At 50.6% G+C, this 20,827-nt stretch overlaps 1 pseudogene; it reads right to left on the reverse strand.

Moving 5' to 3' along the window:
• Window positions 1–1,524: 1,524 nt before the first annotated feature.
• LOC119948732 lies at window positions 1,525–16,318 on the reverse strand (annotated as a pseudogene).
• Between the last annotated feature and the right edge of the window lie 4,509 nt (window positions 16,319–20,827).

Here is a 20,827-nt window from a genome sequence, read left to right on the forward strand (position 1 = left end):
GGGGCCCAGGAGGACATGGTTGGTTCGAGGGGCCCGTACCCGGAGAGGGTCCTGGAGGGGGGTCCCAGGGAGCTGCGGGGCTGGTAGTCACAAGCTGGCTGGAGGAAGGCGGTGCTGAAATGGGGACAGGCAGAGTTTACAACCCAACGCAGACATTCCACCATCTCAACCCAATCTCAGATCATCATCATCATCATGTGGGCAAGGAATGTGTCTATTATATTGTTGCATTGGGCTCTCTCAAGAGTTTAGTACAGTGCTCTGCACAAAGTAATCACTCAATGAATATGATTGACTATTTACTGAGCGCTTACTGTGAAATCGTATTTAATGACTGCTCAGTCAATCATATTTATTGAGTGCCTACTGTGTTCAGAGCACTGTATTTGGGAGAGCTTGGGAGATCACGATTGAACAGAATTAGCAGACATGTTCCCTGCCCATAACGAGCTTCTAGTCTAGAGACCCGGCCACTGATCAGTCTGAGATGCAGTGAGGCTTAGTGGAAAGAGAACAGGCCTGGGAGTCAGAGGACCTGGGTTCTTATCTCCGCTCTGCCAATTGCTTGCTGTCTGACCCTGGATAGGTCACTTCACTTCTCTGGCCCTCAGTTTATTCAACTGTAAAATGGGGATTTAATCCTTGTCTGCCTCCTACTTAGACTGTGAGCCCCATGTGGGACAGGGACTATGTTGGACCTGATTAACCTCTATCTACCCAGCACTTAGAACAGTGCTTGACACATAGTAAGCAATTCACAAATACTATAATAATAATCAGTTAATCAAGCAATCAATGGTATTTACTGAGAACCATAAAACACACTTGGGAGAGGACAATACAACAGAGTTGGTAGACACATTCCCTGCTCACGACAGGCTTACAATTTAGAAGGGAGACAAGACTTTAAAATAAATTGCGGATTTATTTTACAAATGAGAAGCAGCGTGGCCTAGTGGATACAGCACGGGTCTGGGGGTCAGAAGGACCTGTGCTCTAATCCTGGATCCGCCACTTGTCTGCTCTGTGACCTTGGTCAAGTCACTTCACTTCTTTGTGCCTAAGTTCCCTCATCTGTAAAATGGGGATGAAAACTGTGAGCCCCATGTGGGACATGGGCTGTGTCCAACTTGATTAGCTTGTATCTAACCTGATGCTTAGAACTGTGCTTGTCACATAGTAAGTGCTTAACACACACCATCATCAATGTAAGTGTTGCAGGGCTGTGGGTGGGGTGAATATCAAATGCTTACAGAGAACAGATTTAAGGACATGGGCAATGACCCAGGAGGGAGATGGGGTAGGGGATTTGAATAAATTCAGCACATCGAATGCCCCTAGGAAGATGTGAAGGGAAATCCAGAGTCCCCTCCCCTCACCCATTCTCCAAAGCTCACAGGGATTCCTAGACTCCACGGGGTCCCAAGTGCCTTTGTCCCAGTGCTGCCAAGATCCCCACCCAAGCCTGACAGTGTTGGCGCTGGTGGCGGCTGACGCCCCCTCGCTGGGCTCACTTGGTGGGGCTTAGGACATCGGGCTGGGTGGGTCGGAGTATCCACTGAGGTAATCCAGCACGTCATCTGGGAGGGCCCAACAGGATGCATCCTTCCCTTGTGGCTCACGGATGACTCGCTCCAGCTCCTCGTGGGCCACCCTCGACCAGGCAGTACCTTCCCCGTTCTCCGCAGCTGCGGCTGCATAAGAGATGATGGGGGTCATGGGGGAGTCTGTGGAAGGGACTAAATGGCAACTGGTTACTGGGCCAACCCAGCTCATTCATTCAATCATATTTATTGAGCACTTACTGTGTGCAGGGCACTGTACTAAGCGCTTGGGAAGTACAAGTTGGCAACATATAGCGATGGTCCCTACCCAACAACGGGCTCACAGTCTAGAAAGGGGAGACAGACAGCAAAACAAAACATGGGGACAGGTGTCAAAATCTCAGGAAAGAGAAAATCAGAGTGGTTTCTCTGGTTCCAGGCCCCGTAAGAGGGTTGAGGGGGGCAAAACATCATGTTTGGGCAGAGGGAGAGGCTGCAGCTGACCTGCCATCCACACCAGTGGCTAGCGCTGGTGGTTCTGATTTCCCACCCTCCCCAGTCGCCTCTCCAAAATTGGCCCATCCAAACTCAGGGGCAAGATCGGTCATGTAGTTCTCAAAAGTTGGACTGGTGGGTCCTTCACGTACCTCTCCAGTGGGCTCCAAGCTCTGAAACCCCTTGGACCAAAGCTCAGGGCCAGGTGTAGTGGTCAGAACTTCACTGCTGCCCTGACTACTACATCAGCTTCCTCGTGGATCTCACCTGCCTACTGTCTCTCCCCATTCCAGTTCATCCCACAGCACATAGGCACAAATCTTAAAATTATATATTACAATTACTTGTTTATTCATATTCATGTCTGTCTCCCCCTCTAAAATGTAAGCTTATTGTGGGCAGGGGATGTCAGTTATAATCTTATACGGCACTCTCCCAAGTGCTTAGTAAAGTGCTCTGCACACAGTAAGCACTCAATAAATACAATTGACTGACTGACTGGGCAGGGAGCATGTCTGCTGATTCTGTTGTGCTGTACTCTCCCAAGTGCTTAGTACAGTGCTCTGCATATAGTATGCTATTAATGAGTACCATTGATTGATTGATTGCTTGATACTACACTTTGCTGTTGAGATCACTTTTCTAAAAAAAAGTTCACTGCACATCTCCCCACTCCTCAAGGACCTCCATCCACCTCTGCATCAAACGGAAACTATTTATGATTGGCTTTAGAGTACTAGAACACATGACTCCCTACCTTACATCCCTGATTCCCTACTACAGCCCAGATTGCAAACTCCACTCCTTTGGCACCATTTTACTCACTGTGCCCTGAACCTCATCTATTTTGCCACCGACCCCTTTCCCAAGTCCTCCCGCTAGCCTGGAACTCCCTCCCGCTCAATTTACACCCAACCACCATTCTTTCTACCTTCAATGTCTTGTTGAATTCACTTTGCCTCTGACAAGCAGCGTGGCCTCGTGGAAAGAGTCCAGGCCTGGGAGTCCGAGGACCTAAGTTCTAATTCCAGCTCTGCCGATTTCTTTCTCTGTGACCTCGGACACTTCACTCCTATGTGAGTTACCTCATCTGCAAAATGGGGATTAAATCCTCCTCCCTCCAACTTAGTTTGTGAACCCCAAGTGGGACAAGGGATTGTGTCCGACTGATCAACTTGTATCTACCCTTGTGCTTGGAAAAGTGCTTGGCACATAATAAGCGCTTAATAAATACCATAAAAAGAAAGAACCATCCCAGGCAAACAGACGTGGGCTCACAGAGGGGGTGAGGCTCAGCAGGTCCTGCCATAGCCAACTTGGGGTCCACACAGCCACTCCCCAGAGCTCCCAGAGGCTCCTAGATCCCACAAGGTTCCAGGTGCCTCTGTCCCCTCACTGCCGGAACCCCCCTTCCAAGCCTGACGGTGTCAGCAGTGGCAGCATTTGACGCCCCCTCGCTGGGCTCACCTGGCAGGGCTCGGCCCCCCGGGCTGGGTGGGTCGGGGTCTCTGTTGAGGTTATCCAGTACATCATCTGAGAGGGCCCAGCAGGATGTGTCCTTCTCCCACAGCGCACAGATGATTCACTCCAGCTCCTTGTGGGCCTTCCCCAACCATGCCAGACCCTCCCCTTCTCCCTCAGCTGCGGCCACAGGAGCACCGATGGGGGGCCCAGGGAAGGCTGTGGAAGGGACCAAATGGCAATCAGTCACTGGACCAACCCGATGTCAAGACAGAGACAATGAGAAGGGTTTCTCCATCCCCAGGTCCCGTGAAAGGGTTGGAGGTGAAGGAAAATGGGGTTTGGGCAGAGGGGGAGGCTGCAGCCAACCTGGCTTCCTCACCAGTGGCTAGTGTTGATAGTTCTAATTTCCCGCCCTCCCTGGTTGCCCCTCCAAATCAGACCATCCAAACTCTTGGGGCAAGTTTGGTCATGTGGCTCTCAAATGTTGGACATCTCAAATGTAGGCACTTCACTTCCTTGCCCAGTGGGCTCCAAGCTCTGAAGCACCGTGGACCAGTGCTCAGGGCCTGGTCTACTGGTCAGATCTTTACTGCCACCTTGACTCCTGCATCAGCCTCCTCGCCAATCTCATCTGTCTCCCCACTCCAGTTCATCCCATGGCACTTGTGTACTGACCTTCACATTATGTATTATAAATTACTTGTTTATTCATATTCATGTTTGTCTCCTCCTCTAGACTGTAATCTTGTTGTGGGCAGGGGATGTTTATAATAGTGTCATATTGTACTATCCCAAGCGCTTAGTACAGTGCTCTGCACACAATAAGTGCTCAATACCACTGACTGACTGAGCAGAGAACATGAATGCTGATTCAGTTGTGTTGTACTCTCCTAATCATTTAGTACAGTGTTCTGTCATAATAAATGCTCAATATAATAGATTGAATGATTGATTGATTGATAATACAGTATGCGACCTGGATCACATTTCTACAAAAACATTTCAGATCACGACTTCCCACTCCTCAAAGACCTCCAGTGGTTTCCCATCCACTTCTGCATCAAACAGAAATTCCTTACCATTGGCTTTAAAGTACTGAAACACCTGACTCCCTCCTATCTTACATCCGATTCCCTACTACAGCCCAGATCGCACACTCCGCTCCTCTAGCTCCAGCTTACTCACTGTGCCCCGAGCTCCTCTATCTTGTGACTGACCCCTTTCGCAAGTCCTCCCCCTAGCCTGGAACTCCCCCACCACCTCCCCCGGCCAATATACACCAGACCACCACTCTTTCCACCTTCAAAGCCTTATTGGAATCACGTCGCCTCTGACAGACAGCATGGCCTACTGGAAAGAGTGTTGGCCCAGGAGTAAGAGGATCTGGGTTCTAATCCTGCCACTGCAGATTGCTTTCTCTGTGAACTCGAGCAAGTCACTTCACTTCTCTGTGTCTCAGTTACCTTACCTGCAAAACGGGGATTAAATAATCCTCCCTCCAATTTAGTCTATGAGTCCCATATGGGATAGGGACTGTGTCCAACCTGATCAACCTGTATGTACTCCAGTGCTTGGAAAAGAGCTTGACACATAGTAAGTGATCAACAAATATGATAAAAAGAGCCTGGGCAAGCAGGTGTGGCCTCTTGGAGGGGGTGAAGCTCAGCAGGCCCAGCCCTGGTCAGCCAGGAGTTCACACCACCACTACCCAAAGCTCTCAGTGGCTCTTAGACCCCATGGGATCCCTCACTGCTAGGACCCCCACCCAAGCCTTACGGTGTTGGTGGTGGTGTGGTGGCAGCTGATGCTCCCTCGCAGGGCTCACCTGGTGGGGCTTGGGAACATGGGCTGGGCAGGTCGGAGTCTCCGGTGCGGTAATCCAGCATATTGTCCTGGAGAGCCCAACAGGATGCATCCTTCCCCCACAGCTCACGGATGACTTGCTCCAGCTCCTCTTGGGCCTCCCTTGACCATGCCGGACCTTCCCCATCCCCCACATCTGGGGCTGCAGAAGTGCGGACTGGGGAACTGGGGGAGGCTGCAGAAGGGATCACATGGCAACTGGTCACTGGGCAGACCTGACAGAGACAATCAGAGGGGTTTTCTGGCCCTAGGCCCCATGAGAGGGTTGGGGGTGAAGAAAAATCGGGTTTGGGCAGAGGGAGAGGCTGCAGCCCACCAGGCATCCACACCAGTGTCTAGCGCTGATGGTTCTGATTTCCCATCCTCCCCAGTGGCCCCTCCAAATTGGCCTGTCTAAACTCTAGTGGGCAAGATCTATCGTGTGGCTCTCAAATGTAGGACTGATAGGCCCTTCACACTGATGGGCCCTTCACTTCCTGCTGCAGTGGGCTCCAAGATCTGAAGCCCCGTGGACCAGCACTCAGAGTTTTAGTGCTGCCTTGACTACTATATCACCCTCCTTGCCAATCTCACCTGCCTCCTGTTTCTCCCCACTAAAGTTCATCCCAGAGCACTTGTGTACAGATCTTCAAAATATATATTATAAATTACTTGTTTATTCATATTCATGTCTGTCTCCCTCTCTAGACTGTAAGCTTGTTGAGAGCAGGAGATGTAGGTTATTGTTTTATATTGCACTCTCCCAAGTGCTTCGTACAGTGCTCTGCATACAGTAAGCACTCAATAAATACCACTGACTGACTGACTGGGCAGGGAACATGTCTAATGATTCTGTTGTGTTATACTCTCCCAAGCACTTAGTACAGTATTCTGCACATAGTAAGTGATCACTAAATATCATTGATTGATTTATTGATTGTTTGATACCACACTCTGCTGCCCATATCACCTTTCTAAAATAATGTTCAGTCCACATGTCCCCACTCCTTCAGGACTTCCAGTGGTTTCCCATTCACCCCTGCATCGAACAGAAACACACACCTTACCATCGGCTTTAAAGTACTGAAATATCTGACTCCCTCCTATCTTACAACCCTGATTCTCTACCTCATCCCAATCACACACTCCGCTCCTCTAGCATCAGCTTACTCACTGTGCCCTGACCTCATCTATCTCTCTGCTGACCCCTTTCCCAAGTACTCGCCCCATGTGGGACAACCTTATTACCTTGTATCTATCCCAGAGCTTAGAACAGTGCTTGGCACATAGTAAGTGCTTAACAAACACTATCAATATTATCATTAATATTATCATTTTATGTGCTCGACCCCCACTCTTTCCACCCTCAAAGCTTTGCTGGATTCACTTTGCCTCTGACAAGCAGCGTGGCCTAATGGAAAGAGCCCAGGCCTCCTGGTGGTCAGAGGTCCTGGGTTCTAATCCCAGCTCTGCCGATTGCTTTTCTCTGTGAACTCGGGCAAGTCACTTCACTTCTCTGTTACCTCATCTGCAAAATGGGGATTAAATCCTCCTCCCTCAAACTTAGTCTGTGAGCCTGATCGACTTGTATCTACCCCAGTGCTTGAAACAATGCTTGGCACGCAGTAAGCATTCAACAAAGAAAGAGCCATCCTAGGCAAACAGGTGTGGGTTCATAGAGGGGGTGAGTCTCAGCGGACACAGCCGAGGTCAGCCCAGGGTCCACATAACCACTCCCCAAGGCTCCCAGCAGCTCCTAGACCCCACGGGGTCCCAGGGGCCTTGTTCCCTTGCTGTAGGGACTCTCACCCAAGCCTGACAGTGTTGGCAATGGTGGAGTCTGACCTCTCCTTCCCTGGGCTCATCTGGTTGGGCTTGGGTCTCCGGGCTGGGTGGGTCAGAATTTCCAGAGAAGTAATCCAGCACATCGTCCTTGAAGGCCCAGCAGGATGTATCCTTCGCCCGCAGCTCACGGATGACTCACTCCAGCTCCTTGTGGGTCTCCCACAACCACATCAGACTCTCCCCCTCCCCAGCAGCCAGGGCCACAGAAGCGCAGACTGGGGAACTGGGGGCAGCTGTGGAAGGGACCAAATGGCAATTGGTCACTGGGCTGGCCTGATCTCAGGACAGAGACAATCAGAGGGGTATCCCTGGCCCCGGGCCCCTTCACAGGGTCGAGGGGTGAAGGGAAATCGGGTTTAGGCAAAGAGGAGGCTGCAGCCAACCTGGCGTCCACACCAGTGGCTAGTGCCAATGGTTCTGATTTCCCGCCCTCCCCAGTCACCCCTTCAAATTGGCCCATCCAAACTATCAGGGCAAGCTCGGTCGTGTGGCAATGAAATGTTAGACTGGTGAGCCATTCATTTCCTTCCCCAGTGGGCTCCAAGCTCTGAAGCCCCACGGAGCAGTGCTCTGCGGACAGCACTTGTGCACAGATCTTTAAATTATATGTCATAAACTGCTTGATTATTCATATCCATGTCTGTCTACCCCTCTAGATGGTAAGCCCATTGTGGGCAGGAGATATCTGTTACTGTGTTATACTGTACCCTCCCAAGCACTTGGTTCAGTGCTCTGCACACAGTAAGCACTCCATAAATACCACTCACTGACTGACTGACTGGGACAGGAAACGTCTGCTGATTCCATTGTGCTGTACTCTCTGAAGTGCTTACTACAGTGTGTGGCACATGGTAAGTGCTCCATATATACCACTGACTGACTGATTGATCGATTGATACTACACTCTGCTGCCCGGATCACTTTCCTAATAAACGGTTAAGTCCGCATCTCCCCACTCCTCTAGAAACTCCAGTGGTTGCCCATCTACCTGTGCATCAAACAGAAACTCCCTACCATCAGCTTTAAAGTACTGAAACACTAACTCCCTCCTATCTTACATCCCTGACTCCCTGCTACAGTCCAGCCTGCACGGCCCTCTCCTCTAGCACCAGCTTACTCACTGTGTCCCAAGCTCGTCTATTTCACCGCTGACCCCTTTCCCAAGTCATCCCGCTAGCCTGGAACTCCCTTCCCCTCCATATACACCAGACCACCACTCTTTCCGCCTTCAAAGCCTTGCTGGATTCACTTTGCCCCTGACAAGCAGCGTGACCTATTGGAAAGAGCCACGGCCCGGGAGTCAGAGAATCTGGGTTCTAATCCCAGCTCTGCTTTCTCTTTGACCTTGGGCAAGTCACTTCATTTCTCTGTGCCTCAGTTACCTCATCTACAAAATAGGGATTAAATCCTCCTCCCTCCAATTTAGTTTGTGAGCCCCATGTGGGAAAGGGACTGTGTCTGATCTGATCAACTTGTATCCACCCTAGTGTCTGAAACAGTGCTTGGCACACAGTAAACGTTCAACAAATACCATAAAAACAAAGAACCATCCTGCACAAACAGGTATGGGCTCTTAGAGGGTTGGGACTCAGCCGGCCCAGCTGCGGTCATTCCGGGGTCCACACGAACACTCCCCAGAACTCCCAGCATCTCCTAGAGCTCATGGGGTCCCGGGTGCCTTTAACTGTTTGCTGCAGGGACCCCCACCCAAGCCTGATGGTGTTCATAGTGGTGGCAGCTGATGCCCCTTTACTGGTCTTACCTGGTGGGAGCTTGGGGTCCCGGGCTCAGCGGGTTGGAGTCTCCAGCGAGGAAATCCAGCACATCATCCGGGAGGGCCCAACAGGATGCGTCCTTCACCCGCAGCTCACAGATGACTCGTTCTAGCTCCTTGTGGACCTCCCCTTCCCTGGCATCCAGGGCCGCAAGGGCACAGACTGGGGAACTGAGGGAGGCTGTGGAAGGGACCGAATGGCAATTGCTCACCGGGCCGACCCCAACTCAGGGCAGAGACAATCAGAGGGTTTTTTTCGGCCCCAGGCCCTGTGACAGGGTCCCGGGGTGGAGGGAAATTGGGTTTGGGCAGCAGGGGAGGCTGCAGCTGACCTGGCGTCAACACGAGTGGCTAGTGCTGATGGTTCGGATTTCCTGCCCTCCCCAGTCACCCCTCCAAATTGGCCCATCCAAACTCTTGGGAGCAAGATGGGTAACATGACTCTCAAAAGCTGGACTGGTGGGACCTTCACTTCCTTCCCCAGTGGGCTCCAAACTCTGAAGCCCCATGTACCAGTGCTCAGGGCCCGGTCTACTGCTTAGACCTTTACTGCTGCCTTGACTACTATATCACCCTCCTCACCAATCTCACCTGCCTCCAGTCTCTCCCCACTCCAGTTAATCCCGCAGCACTTGTGCATAGATCTTTCAATTTCATGTCATAAATTGCTCTATTATTCACATTCATTTCTATCTCCCCCTCTAGTCTTTAAGCTTTTTGTGGACAGGGGTTGTCTGTTATAGCGTTATATTGTACTCTTCCAAGCGCTTAGTACATAGTTCTGAACACAGTAAGCTCTCAATAAATACCATTTACTAACTCACTGACTAGGCAGAGAACATGTCTGCTGATTCTGTGTGTTGTACCCTTCCAAGCACTTAGTACAGTGCTCTGCACACAGTAAGCAATCAATAGATACCATTGATTGATATCACATTCTGCTGCCCAGATCACTTTTCTAAAAAAAGTCCAGTCCACGTCGCTCCACTTCTCAAGGATCTCCAGTAGTTTCCCATCCACTTCTGCATCAAACAGAAACTCCTTACCATTGGCTCTAAAAAGTACTGAAACACCTGGCTCCCTCCTTTCTTACATCCCTGATTCCTTCCTACAGCTCAGCGTGCACACCCCACTCCCCTAGCTCTAGCTTACTCACTGTGCTCTGAGCTCATCTATCTCGCTGCTGACCCCTTTTCCAAGTCCTCCCACTAGCCTGGAACTCCCTCCCGCTCCATATACGCCCTACCACCACTCTTTCTACCTTCAAAGCCTTGTTGGATTCACTTTGCTTCTGACAAGTAGCGTGGCCTATTGGAAAGAGCCCAGGCCTGGTGGTCAGAGGACCTGGGTTCTAATCCCAGCTCTGCCAATTGCTTTCTCTGTGAACTCGGGCAAATCACTTCACTTGTCTGTGCCTCAGGGACCTCATCTACAAAATGGGGATTAAATCCTCCTCCCCCCACCTTAGTCTGTGAGCCCCAGTTTTGTTTTGTTGTCTGTCTCCCCCTTCTAGACTGTGAGCCCGTTGTTGGGGAGGGACCGTCTGTATATGTTGCCAACTTGTACTTCCAAAGCGCTTAGTACAGTGCTCTGCACACAGTAAGCGCTCAATAAATACGATTGAATGAATGAATGACTGGGACTGTGTCTGACCTAATCAACTTGCCATTGCTTGGAGCAGTGCTTGTCACACGGTAAGCATTCGACAAATACCATGAAAAGAAAGAATCATCCCAGACAAACAGGTGTGGGCTCTTGAAGGGGTGAGGCTCAGCAGACACAGCCATGGTCAGCCTGGGGTCCCATATCCACTCCCCAGAACTCCTAGAAGCTCCTAGACCCCACGGGTTCCTGGATGCCTTTGTCCCCTTGCTGCTGGGACCCCCGCCCAAGCCTGATGGTGTTGGTGGTGATGGCAGCTGATGCTTCCTCGCTGGGCTCACCTGGTGGGGCTCTGGTCCCCGGGCGGGGCATGTCGGAGTCTCCATAAAGGCAATCCAGCACGTCATCTGGGAGGGCCCAGCAGGATGCGTCCTTCACCTGTAGCTCATGAATAACTTGCTCTAACTCCTTGTGGGGTGGAACCTTCCCCTCCTGCACAACCAGGGCTGCAGGAGCATTGATGAGGTACCAGGGAGAAGCTGCAGAGCGGAGAAAATAGGAATCGATCATTCGGCTTTGCCTTTTCAACCAATCGATTGATTAATCAGTGGTATTTATTGAGCAGTTACTGTAGGCAGAACACTGTACCAAGAGTACAATATAACAATATTTCAGGCACATTCCCTGCCCACAACCGAGGCATGTTCAGGGCAAGGGCAAGGCTGTGGCAAGTTGGCCAGCTCCTAGCACAGCAGGAAAGGGCCGAAACCAAATGGGGAGGTTGGGCAGGGCATGAGGAAATAGATGGAGGTCATGATCAAGAAGACTTCCAAGACCTCTAGACTCTAAGCTCATCCTCTAGACTCTAAGCTCTAAATTGTAAGCTCACTGTGGGCAGGGAATGTGTCTGTTATATTGGACTCTCCCAAGCGCTTAGTACAGTGTTTTGTACACACTAAGCTGTCAATAAATATGCTTGACTGACTGACTGACCTCCAGGGGACAGCGGTGGGTGGGGGGGGTAGGGGGCTCTCAAAAACACCCACGAAGCCCTTCCCCCTGGAATGAGCCTGAGGGTCTGACTTTCCCAACCCAGCAATCAATCAATCATTGGTATTTATCGAGTGCTTACTGTGTGCAGAGCACTGTACTAAACCCTTGGAAGAGTACAAAAAAACAGTAGATGTGATCCCTGTCCACAGGAATCTTACAGTCTACAGCAGAAGACAGATGTTACAGTAAATTACTGACAGGGGAAATAGTAGAGAATAAAAATGTGAAAAAAGTGCTGGGGGATAGGGTGAGTATTGAACTACTTAAGAGGTCTCACAGGCAGTGGGTAGGTGACGCAGAGGGGTTAGCAAGTAGGGGAAGTGAGGGATTAGTCTGGGAAGGCCTCTTGGAGGAGATGTGATTTCAGTGAGGCTTTGAAGGTGGGGAGGGTGTTGGACTGCCAGATGTGAACGAGGAGGGAGTTCCAGGCCAGGGAAGCAGTGTGGCCTAGTGGAAAAGAATCCGGGAGTCAGAGGACTTGAGTTCTGATTCCTGCTCTGCCACTCTGCTGTGTGACCTTGGTCCAGTCACTTCCCTTCTCTGTGCCTCAGTTCCTTCATCTGTAAAATGGGGATTAAATCTTCCTCTCTCAAATTTAGACTGTCAGCCCGCTGTGGGACAGGGATTGTGTCCAACGTGACAATCCTGCATCTACCCCAGTAGTACAGTGCCTAACACAGAGTAAGTGCTGAACAAATGCTGTAACAAAAAGAAAAGAAAAGAGAAGAGAAGCAGTGTGTCTTAGTGGAAAGAGCATGGGTCTGGGAGTCAGAAGGATCTGGGCCAGCAGGGCAGAAGGATCTTGCCCAGCTCTGCCACCTTGGGCAAGTCACTTAACGTCTCTGGGCCTCAGTTAGCTCATCTGTAAAATGGGGATTAAGAGTGTGAGTCTTACAGGAGACAGGGGCTGTGTCCAACCAGATTAGCTTGTATCCACTCTGGCACTTAAAAAAGTGCTTGGCACATAGTAAGTGTTTACCAAGTATCATAACTATTATTATTATTAATTATTATTAAAAGGAAAGAGGGAAGATGTGGACCAGGAGTCAGTGGAGGTACAGATGAGATGGAGGTACAGAGAGTAGGTTTATTCATTCATTCAATAATTCAGTTGTATTTATTGAGTGCTTACTGTGTGTAGAGCACTCTGCCAAACCCAAGTATGATAGAACAATAAACAGACACATTCCCTGTCCACAGTGAGCTCACTGTCTACGGGGGGAAACAGACATTAATAGAAATAAATAAATAAATTACAAGTATGTACATAGGTACTGTGGGGCTGGGAGGGGGGATGAATAAAGGGAGCAGGTCAGGGCAATGCCGAAGGGAGTGGGAGAAGAAGAAAGGAGGGCTCTTGTAGGGCCTTCAATAAGGCTTTAAAGCAGGGGAGAGTCATTGTCTATTGGATATGAGTTGGGGTGAGGTGAGTTGGAGAGGTGAGGTTGGCGTGAGGGGAACAGACCTTCTTTGTCGCTGGTGAAGGAGAACACATGGATTGGAGCAAGACAGACTAGGGAGGCCCCTTAGGGCCACCACGACTCTTACCTGGGCCACTCAAAGGCTCTTCCTTGGTCAGGGACTGAGCAAACAGGTTGACAAAGTCCCTGTGCAGGTCTGCGTCTGGGGCATGGGCCAACTCCTCCACTTCTCTGCTCAGCTGCTGCTGTTTCTACCCCCCCTGAGGACCGGGCCCAGTGGCCTGCCTCTTCCTGACTCCGGGCTCTGAGGAACACGAGGAGACACAGCCCCAAAAAGCAGGGAGTTCTGCATCAGAATCAGAGGAAGCAGTGTATGGTGGGGCTGCTCTCCAGAGCTGAGGAGCCCGGGGGATCCCAGAAATCAATCGATCAATTAATGATATTTATTGAGTGCTTCATGTGTGCACAGCACTGTACTAAATGCTTGGGAGAGACAAATACAACTGAATTGGGAGACACGTGCCCTTCCCACCACAAGCTTATAGTCTAGGGGAATTAGTCAATCATTCAGTGGTATTTATTGAGTGCTTATGTTGGGCAGATCACTGTACCAAGTGTTTGGGAGAGCCCAGTACAACAGAGTTGGTAGACACATTCCCTGCCCACAATGAGCTTACAGCTTACAGTCCTGGTGGGGGGGGGGGGGGGGGGGAGGGACGGACATTAATCAATCAATCAATGGTATTCAATGAACACTTACTTTGTGAAGAGCACTGTACTAAGCCCTTGGGAGACTATATTACAATGGAGTTGGTAGACACATTTCCTGCCCACAAGGAGCTTACAGTCTAGAGGGGAAGGCAGATGTTAATATAAATCAATAAATTATGGACATGTACATAAGTGCTTTGGGGTTGAGGGAGTGGTGAGTAAAGACTGCAAATTCAAGTGCAAGGGCAACACAGAATGGAGAGAGGGAGGGGGAAATGAGGGCTTAGTTGGAGAAGGTCTCTTGGAGGAGAAGTGATTTTAATAAGGCTGTCAAAGTGGGGAGTGTGGTGGGCTGGCATACATGGAATGGGAGGGATTGTGGGAAAGGGAAATCAGAAGGAATCTGAGGGTTCTAAAACATCCAGGAGACCTCCCTCCCAGGGGATCATTGGCTCTTTCTCATTCATTCATTCATTCATTCATTCATTCAATCAATAGTATTTATTGAGCACTTACTGTGTGCAGAGCACTGTACTACAGACATGGGAGAGTACACTATAACAGTAACAGGGAATGTGTCTATTGTTATATTGTACTCTCCCACGTGTGTAGTCCAGTTCTTTGTACATAGTAAGCCCTCAATAAATATGATTTGATTGATTGATTTCTCCCCGATGCCCCTCAGGAGACATCCCTCAGGCCTCTGCCTGATGCCAGGCATGGTAAGGAACAGAGTCGGGAGGGGGCTGTGACGTCTGAGCATGGCAGAAAACTCCCTACTGCGCTACCTGGGGGGTGTCCCACTTTTGCGTCCCCATTCTGTCTGGGAAAGCAGCCACAGGAGCCTTGGGTGAAGCCGGGCACATTGTCCTCATGTGGCCAAAGGCTAGGGCCTTCTCAGAGAGCCAACGGGTTTAGGGGTTCCAACGCAGGGACAGCTGGTGAGAGGTGCTGGGGGTGGGGGCCATTGGCAAGCTGAAGAACTCTGATAAATTAAGTGCTTATTATGTGCCCAGTGCTGTACTGAGCACTGGGGATGATGCAAGGTAAACAGATTAGACACAGTCTCTGTCCCACACGGGGCTCACAATCTAAGTAGGCGGGAGAACAGGTATTGAGTCCCCATTTTACAGATGGGGGAACAGAGGCACAGAGATGTGAAGTTACTTGCTCAAGGTCAGAGAGCAGGAAAGTGACAGAGACAGGATTAGAACCCAGGTCCTCTGAAGTGCCAGGACCGGGTGCTTTCCAGTAGACCATGCTGCTTCTAATGGAATGAAAAGTGATTGGTGCATTTATTTATATTAATGTTTGCCTCCTCCTCTAGACTATAGACGAGGCTATCAATTCTGTAATATTGTCCTCTCCCTATCGCTTAGTACAGTGCTCACCTCACAATAAGTGCTCAATAAATAGCATCGATTGATGATGATGATGATGATAATCAATCGTATTTATTGAGTGCTTACTGTGTGCAGAGCACTGTACTAAGTGCTTGGGAAGTACAAGTTGGCAACATACCAACTTCCCTACCCAACAGTGGGCTCACAGTCTAGAAGGGGGAGACAGAGAAAAAAACAAAACATATTAACAAAATAAAATAAATAGAATACATATGTACAAGTAAAATAAATAAATAGAGTAGTACAAATAAATAGAGTATGTACAAACATATATACATATATACAGGTGCTGTGGGGAAGGGAAGGAGGTAAGGCAGGGGGGATGGAGAGGGGGAGGAGGGGGAGAAGAAGGAGGGGGCTCAGTCTGGGAAGGTCTCCTGGAGGAGGTGAGCTCTCAGTAGGGCCTTGAAGGGAGGAAGAGAGCTAGCTTGGCTGGTGTGGGGAGGGAGGGCATTCCAGGCCAGGGGGATGACGTGGGCCGGGGGCCGACGGCGGGACAGGCGAGAATGAGGCACGGTGAGGAGATTAGTGGCAGAGGAGCAGAGGGTGCAGGCTGGGCTGTAGAAGGAGAGAAGGGAGGTGAGGTAGGAGGGGGCGAGGTGATGGAGAGCCTTGAAGCCGAGGGTGAGGAGTTTCTGCCTGATGCGTAGGTTGATTGGTAGCTACTGGAGATTTTTGAGGAGGGGAGTAACATGCCCAAAGCGTTTCTGGACAAAGACGATCTGGGCAGCGGCATGAATTATGGATTGAAGTGGGGAGAGACAAGAGGATGGGAGATCGGAGAGGAGGCTGATACAGTAGTCCAGACGGGATAGGATGGGAGCTTGAACGAGCAGGGTAGCGGTTTGGATGGAGAGGAAAGGGAGGATCTGTTAATGATATTACTCATCTAGGCTCCATCATCCCTGAGGCCCTGCCATCTTCCCCACCCCTCCCAACCACCACATGTTCCGCCACTCCAACCATGACCCCACTTCTTTCCCTGGGCCCACTAGGTCGGAATTCCCCGGTGCCAACTGCTTTACCCAGAATTGCCGGTAGAATGGTTTCCTGTCCCTCTTCGCTGTATTGGTACTCCTCCAGGTCCAGAGGGCTGGATCCGACAGCAGGGTCATTCTGGGGACGGAGCACGGTGTTGGAGAATGGGTGGCTATGGGTGGCCATCACACAGCCACAGTTTGCTGGGCTCTCCCTCTGGCCTGTGGTCAGTCCGTTCCGGCACTCAGTGGGCTGGAGAAGCAGAGGTGGGGTGGGTTTCCCCAAGCGGGACCTACAGGTGCGGGGGAGGGGGAAAGAAGAGCAGATACATTCGTGGAGGGACGGTGGGGCCTGACACAGGCAAACAGTGGCTTCCCCTCCCAGGCTCTGCCCACAAGGGGCTTCCAGCCTACAGGAGGGCTGCTAGGCCAGCCGGGGGAAGAAGACGGGGTCAGGCCCTTCAGGGGTGGCAATGGTCTAGCTCTTCTTGTCCCCAACCCTGCAGGGAGGGCCTCCGGGGGCCCGAGTCCAATCTCGCCAGTCCCCCGCATCCCTGACAGTGGCATGTACCATCTGTCTGTAGCGAGTCCTACTCTGGCTCTGCCAATGACAACCGGGCATGGCTTCATGGGAAGTGATCCACCAATTGGGATGCTGGGACCTATGGGCCCCTTTGTGGGGGAAAGAGAGAGAGAGTAAGAGAGACAGACAGAGTCAGAGAGAGAAGACAGGGAAGGATAGCAGAGACAGAGAGAGAAAGGGAGAGAGACAGAGAGAGAGAAAGAGGGAAGGGTGAGGTTGTGGACCCCCTTCCCTCCCCAAGGGGAGAGCTTATTCAAGACCACCAGATATCATTCACCACCAAGTGCTCAATCAGTAATCATTCCTTTAGGCCAGGGAACATGTATACCAACTCTGCTATATTGTGCTCTCCCAAGTGCTTAGTACAATGCTTTGCACACAGTAAGCACTCAATAAGTACCATTGATTGATTGATGTCTATCTCCCTCTCTAGGCTGTAAGTTTTTCTCTAGAGTGTAAGCTTATTGTGAGCAGGGAATGTGTCTACCAACTCTGTTGTATTGTACACTCCCAAGTGCATGGTGCAGTGCTGTGCACACAGTAAGCACTCAATACAAGCCACTGATTAATTAACTGATGATACAGTTTGCATCTGTGGATCCAATCTGCAAAATGGCACCTTATGCCATCTCTAGACTGTTAGCTCATTGTGAGCAGGGAACGTGTATACCAACTCTGTTGTATTGTACTCTCCCAAGTGCTTAGTACAGTGCTCTGCACAAAGTAGGCGCTCAATGAATACTATTGATGATGACAATGACGATGATCAAATCAGCCATGTGAAATAGTTTTCTCGATCCACTGAAGGAGCTCTGTTAAGCAGGCAGAGGTTGTGATTACCTACTTTGTTGTATTGTCCTCTCCCAAGCGCTTGGTACATTGCTCTGCACACAAATCCTCAATAAATACCACGGATTGGTTGACTGTTGTACTTTTATCGCTGTCAACTAGTAGTCACTCTACCAAGCCAGTGAAAACATTGCAAAGGGAGGTGCAGGGAAATTCTCAGTTCTTGGGAACAAATTACTCTTTAATCAAGCAATCAAAACATCAATTGTATGTATTGAGTGCTTACAATGTACAGAGCAGTGAACTAAGCACTTGGGAAAGTACAGTCCAACAGAGTTGGGTGATATGATCCCTGCCCACAAGGAGCTTACAGTTCACAACACTATGGTATTTATTGAGTACTTACTGTATGTAGAGCACTGCACTATGTTCTGGGGGGGAATACAATACAGCAGAGTTAATTGACATGTGCCCTGTCCACAAAGAGCTTACAATCTAGAGGAATCGATCAACCAATGGTATTTATTGAGAGCTTACTGTGTGCAGAGCATTGTATTAAACACTTGGGAAAGTACAATGCAATGGAGTTGGTAGATATGTATACCCTGCTCATGAGAGGCTTACATTCTAGAGGAATAAATCAATGACATTTATTGAGTGCTTACTGTGTACACTGAAGTAAGGACTTAAGAGTACAATACAGCAGAGTACATATACCCTGCCCAATCAATGGTATTTATTGAGCACTTACTATGTGCAGAACCTTATACTAAGCGTTTGGGACAGTACAATACAACAAAATTAGAAGACATGTTCCCTGGTCATAATCAGTTTACAGTGCAGATGGGAGCCCAAATGGGGCTTCCGGTCTAAAGGAGGGTTAATAATTCTGGGATCTGAATGCTTGCCTATTCCACACCCCAGTACTTGTTCCTGGGCACAAGGATCTGACAGAGAGGGTCTGTTGAGCACAAACACTAGTTGAAACTGCCCTCTCCCTTTTTGTCTGGTGGTCTCCCTGCCACAGCTGATGCTCAATTCCCATTCAAGGAGATTGTTTCACCCCCATGTTCCTTCCACCTAATGTAGGATTCTGAGGATTTCCAACCTCTGGAAACTCCTTCCCCACCTCCCACCCTCTTGTCTCCTGGGATCACTATGAGTGCAGAGAATGGGACCTTTAAGGCCCTCTGATTTTGGGGTGACCATTCCTCAAACATTTCCCTAACAATGGGAGGCTGGTCACCGGGGATTGCTCTGTGGGTCGGTTATTGGGATGGGAGTGACAAGGGAGGGAGGCAAGGAGGTGGTTGGTAGGGAGAGGAACAGGGGGAAGCAATGGAAGTGGGGGGAAGTGAATAGAAGAAGAGGACGATGGAGGAAGTGGGGGAAACCCGAGGAAAAGATTAAAAGAGGGAGAAGTGAGTAAAAGGGGGGGAAGTGAGAGGAATAGGGGGAAGCAAATAGAAGGGTAGGAAACCAGGAGAAGTGGGGGAACCTTAAGAGGGCAAAGCAAGTGAAAGAGGGAAAAGCAAGTGAGAGAGGGGGAAGTGAGAGGAAGAGGGGGAAGTGAATGGAAGAGGAGGAAGCCAAAGGAAGGGGGGGAACCCCGAGGAAGAGAGTGAAGTGAAAGTGGGAAGTGAGAGAGGGAAGCGAAAGGAAGAAGGAGAAGGGAGGGGAAATGAGAGAAATGAATAGAAGAGGAGGAAAACAGGGGAAATGGAGAAACCCCAAGGATGAGGATGCAGCATTTGAAAGAGGGAGAAGCGAGTGAAAAAGAGGGATGCGAGAGGAAAAGCAGGAAATGAGAGGAAGAAGGGGAAGCAAATACAAGAGGAGGAAGCTAGAGGAAGTGGGAGAATTCCAAGAGGGGGAAGCTAGTGAAAGAGGGAGAAACCAGTGAGAGGGGGAAGTGAGAGGAAGAAGGGGAAGCAACGGGAAGAGAGAGGAAGAGGGGGAAGGGGGAAGCAAGAAGAAGAGGATGTGAGGAAATGAGAAAGAATAAGACGGGGGAAGTGAGAGGAAGGGGAAGTGAGAGGAAACGGGGAAGTGAGAGAAAGGAGAGAAAAAAGAGGAAGAAGAGAAGTGAATGGAAGAGGGAGAAGGAAGAGAAAGAGGGGGAGTGAGAGGAAGAGGAGAAAGCTCAGACTGATGAAATTGCAGGAAGAGTGAGAGAAAAGGGTGTCTGGGCTTTCCAATGTCCAGCGCTTAGAACAGTGCTTGGCACAGAGTAAGCGCTTAACAAATACCATCATTATTATTATTAAAGTTGTTTTGACGTCTGTCTCCCCTTTAGGCTGCAAGCGCATGGAGGGCAGTGAAGGTATACGGCGACTCGTGGACAGGGCATGGTGGAGACAGAGAGTGGCACTGCAGGTGGGTATGAAGAAGGGGAGTGATAGAGAAGAAATGGAGTGGGGCGTGGTATAGCAGGGATGAAAGGGGAGTGAATAGAGTGGGGCATGGCAGAGTGGAGATTGATAGGGAGTGGATGGGTCGCAGGGTGTGGATAGAGTGGGCATGGATGGAATGAGGTGTGGATGGGTGCCAGGGCGTGAATGGAGTCGGCATGGATGGAATGGGGTGTGGATGGATTGAGGTGGGGATGGAATGGGGTGCGGATGGGTAGTAGGGTGTGGATGGAGTGGAGTGGGGCTGGAATGGGGTGTGTATCGGTGGTAGGGCGTGGATGGGGTGGAGCGTTACAGGGCGGGAATGGAGAGGGCAGGACAGGACCAGGGACGGAGGGAGCACGGCAGGCCTAGGGTGGGAGGGGCACGAAACAGGGAATATCAGAGAGGGGCGTGGGTGGGGCGGATCCCTCCTCCATCCCTCCCCCCTACTCGGGGCTGCCCCGTGTCCGCATCTCCTGGGCTCAGGAGGAATCTTGTGAGGGGGCAAGCCCGGGATGGAAGCAAGGATTCTCCTCATAGACTGTTAGTCAGGGCTCAGAGAAGGGGCTGCCTGGAACGGACTGACGGACTGATGGAGCAAAGACCCAACATGACGGCTTCCCCCTGGACGCATCCCGAGCCCTCAGGGCCCAGAGACTCTGGGGTCGCCCCTCCCGGGTTCCAATCGTTCCCTCCTCACCTTTTTCCCGCCGAATTGGCAGGCGGTGTATTCCTCTCGTGCCTCCGCCTGCCCAAGTGAAGATATCGCGCAGGCGCGTTGCTGGGGGGATTAAGGTGGGGCGCGAGGGAGGGATTCTCCTCATAGACTGTTAGTCAGGGCCCAGTGGAGGGGCTGACTAGAGCGGACGGACGGACCGAAGACCCGATGTGAAGGCTTCCCCCTGGACGCTGCCCAGCCCCTCAGGGCCCG

Source organism: Tachyglossus aculeatus, chromosome X3, assembly GCF_015852505.1.
Source record: "Tachyglossus aculeatus isolate mTacAcu1 chromosome X3, mTacAcu1.pri, whole genome shotgun sequence".
Lineage (NCBI taxonomy): Eukaryota > Metazoa > Chordata > Mammalia > Monotremata > Tachyglossidae > Tachyglossus > Tachyglossus aculeatus.